Source organism: Anomaloglossus baeobatrachus, unplaced genomic scaffold (assembly GCF_048569485.1).
Source record: "Anomaloglossus baeobatrachus isolate aAnoBae1 unplaced genomic scaffold, aAnoBae1.hap1 Scaffold_370, whole genome shotgun sequence".
Classification (NCBI taxonomy): Eukaryota; Metazoa; Chordata; class Amphibia; order Anura; family Aromobatidae; genus Anomaloglossus; species Anomaloglossus baeobatrachus.
In genome coordinates this window covers 270,714-274,686 of record NW_027443048.1, presented here as the reverse complement: position 1 = coordinate 274,686, position 3,973 = coordinate 270,714, and positions in this window count along the sequence as shown.

Genomic DNA, 3,973 nt, shown 5'->3' with positions numbered 1-3,973 from the left:
GTCCGAGATGTGTGGCGCCTTATGTCCTGCGTATACGCCGAGCAGATCCGTCCTGCAAAGTGACACCCGCCAGTGGAAGCCAAGGCTCGGCCTGAAGGAGTCAGCACCCAGCTTTCTACAGAGCCAGAATGCTGATTTGTAAACATAAAGTGGGTACAGAAAGTATTCACACCCCTTTAAATTTTTCACTCTTTGTTTCATTGCAGCCATTTGGTAAATCCTCAGTAATATACACTGACCCCATCTTGTCAGAAATATAGAAATGTTTGCAAATTTATTAAACCAGAAAAACTGAAATATCACATGGTCCTAAGTATTCAGCCCCTCTGCTCAGACACTCATATGTAAGTCCCATGCTGTCCATTTCCTTGTGATCCTCCTTGAGATGGTTCTGCTCCTTCATTGGAGTCCAGCTGTGTGTAATTACATTGATAGGACGTGATTTGGAAAGGCGCCCACCTGTCTATATAAGACCTCACAGCTCACACTGCATGTCACACCAAATGAGGATCATGAGGTCAAAGGAACTGCCCAAGGAGCTCAGAGACAGATCTGGCCAAGGTTACAAAAGAATTTCTGCAGTGCTCAAGGTTCCTAAGAGCACATTGGCGTCTGTAATCCTTAAATGGAAGAAGTTTGGGACCAGCAGAACTCTTCCTAGACCCGGCCATCCAGCCAAACTGAGCAATCGTGGGGGAAGAGCCTTGGTGAGAGGTAAAGAAGAACCCCAAGATCACTGTGGCCGAGCTCCAGAGATGCAATAGGGAGATGGGAGAAAGTCCACAAAGTCACCTATCACTGCAGCCTCCACCAGTCGGGCTTTTATGGCAGAGTGGCCGGACGGAAGCCTCTCCTCAGTGCAAAACATGAAAGCCGCATAGAGTTTGCAAAAAAACACATGAAGGACTCCCAGACTATGAGAAATAAGATTCTCTGGTCTGAGGAGACGAAGATAGGACTTTTTGGTGATAATTCTAAGCGGTATGTGTGGAGAAAACCAGGCACTGCTCATCACCTGTCCAATATCATCCCCACAGTGAGACATGGTGGTGGCAGCATCATGCTATGGGGCAGGGACAGGACGACTGGCTGCAATTGAAGGAAATATGAATAAGTACAGAGATATCCTGGAAGAAAACCTCTTCCAGATGCTCTGGACCTTAGACTTGGCCTAAGGTTCACCTTCCAACAAGACAATGACCCTAAACACAGCTAAAATAACAAAGGAGCGGCTTCAGAACAACTCTGTGACCATTTCTGACTGGCCCAGCCAGAGCCCTGACCTAAACCCAATTGAGCATCTCTGGAGAGACCTGAAAAGGGCGTCCACCAACGTTCACCATCCAACCTGACATAACTGGAGAGGACCTGCAAGGAAGAATGGCCGAGGATCCCCAAATCCAGGATCCCAAGAAGACTCATGGCTGTACTAGCTGAAAAGGGAGGGTGCCTCTACTCTATACTGAGCAAAGGGGCTGAATACTTATCACCATGGAATATACTGAGGAAAGGGGATGAATACTTATGACCATATATTATACTGAGCAGAGGGGCTGAATACTTATGACCATGTGAGATAATGAGCAAAGGAGCTGAATACTTATGATCATGTGATTATACTGAGCAAAGGGGCTGAATACTTATGCCCATGTGAGATTTCAGTTTTTCATGTTTAATAAATTTGCAAAAAGGTCTACATTTCTGGGGTGGGGGGGGGGGGTTGGGGGGTTTCAAGATGGGGGAAGGGGGGCAGAGTGCACATTAATGAGAATTTACCAAATGGCTACATTGAAACAAAGAAGGAAAAATGTAAAGGGGTGTGAATACTTTCTGTACCCACTGTACAGCACAGTCTGTCATGCTTTCTGTATCCGTCTCATCGCTGACCACAGAAGCTCGCAGTCTAATCCGCACTCCTTCACTCCTCTAAAGGAGCGGTTTCCCGTCAGAGCTGTATGTAGTGGAGAAGAGCAGAAAGACACCCCCCCGCCCCCCCCCCCCCCCACCCCGGACCCTGGTTCAGTGGTCACGTGAGTAGTCCATGGCCTCAGGACCAATGTCCTCAAATCCAAGCTGATGACATCTGATTGGTCGGCTCGATGCAACATCAAACACGCACCTCCATTCCAGATGGCGCTCTGCAGGACCCCGCGCTCAGGTGCCTGTGCTTAGACCCCCAGGAATCGGTAAACTATGCCCTCCTGAAAATGGACAATAACTCCTTGTTTTCCACTTGCAGTTTACACCTTGGTAAATTGTCTCCAGTCACATCCAGAGCTGCGTTCACACGGCTTTGTTTCCAATATCAGTAAATCATTGGTTATTGAGGATGTTACTACCACTAATAAGGAACAGGACCGGTGCATGATACCTGCTGATTGTGCGTCCATGCTGGCGGATACGGGGTGACACCGCTCGCCTCTCACTGCAGAATTGATGAGGACTCTGATACTTTGTCCTTGTGCTTTTTATTTTACTATTCTTGCATGTTTGAAATTATTTTTAAAAAGAAATTAACTGTGTAATAGGCTGACATATTCTTTATATCTGTATGTGGTGAGCTACCTCTAGTGGTGGCTGTATAAATCTGTATGTAGTGAGCTCCTCCTAGTGGTGGGTGTATAAATCTGTATGTAGTGAGCTCCCTCTAGTGGTGTCTGTATAAATCTGTATGTAGTGAGCTCCCTCTAGTGGTGGCTGTATAAATCTGTATGTAGTGAGCTCCCCCTAGTGGTGGGTGTATAAATCTGTATGTAGTGAGCTCCCTCTAGTGGTGACTGTATAAATCTGTATGTAGTGAGCTCCCTCTAGTGGTGGCTGTATAAATCTGTATGTAGTGAGCTCCCCCTAGTGGTGGGTGTATAAATCTGTATGTAGTGAGCTCCCCCTAGTGGTGGCTGTATAATTCTGTATGTAGTGAGCTCCCTCTAGTGGTGGCTGTATGAATCTGTATGTAGTGAGCTTCCTCTAGTGGTGACTGTATAAATCTGTATGTAGTGAGCTCCCCCTAGTGGTGACTGTATAAATCTGGAGGAAGTGATCTTCCTCTAGTGATGGCTGTATAAATCTGTATGTAGTGAGCTCCCCCTAGTGGCTGTATAAATCTGTATGTTGTGATCTTCCTCTAGTGGTGGCTGTATAATCTGTATGTAGTGAGCTCCCTCTAGTGGTGGCTGGATAAATCTGTATGTAGTGAGCTCCCTCTAGTGGTGGCTGGATAAATCTGGAGGAAGTGAGCTCCTCCTAGAGGTGGCTGGATAAATATGGAGAAGGTGAGCTCTTTTCAGAGGTGGCTGGAGGTAGTGAGCTCCTCCTAGTGGTAGCTGGATAAATCTGTATGTAGTGAGCTCCCTCTAGTGGTGGCTGGATAAATCTGTATGTAGTGAGCTCCCCTAGTGGTGGCTGTATAAATCTGTATGTTGTGATCTCCCTCTAGTGGTGGCTGTATAAATGTGTATGTAGTGAGCTCCCTCTAGTGGTGGCTGTATAAATCTGTAGTGAGCTCCCTCTAGTGGTGGCTGTATAAATCTGTATGTCGTGAGCTCCCTCTAGTGATGGCTGTATAAATCTGTATGTAGTGAGCTCCCTCTAGTGGTGGCTGTATAAATCTGTATGTAGTGAGCTCCCTCTAGTGGTGGCTGTATGAATCTGGAGGAAGTGAGCTCCTCCTAGAGGTGGCTGGATAAATATGGAGAAAGTGAGCTCTTTTCAGAGGTGGCTGGAGGTAGTGAGCTCCTCCTAGTGGTAGCTGGATAAATCTGTATGTAGTGAGCTCCCTCTAGTGGTGGCTGGATAAATCTGGAGGAAGTGAGCTCCTCCTAGAGGTGGCTGGATAAATATGGAGAAAGTGAGCTCTTTTCAGAGGTGGCTGGAGGTAGTGAGCTCCTCCTAGTGGTAGCTGGATAAATCTGTATGTAGTGAGCTCCCTCTAGTGGTGGCTGGATAAATCTGTATGTAGTGAGCTCCCCTAGTG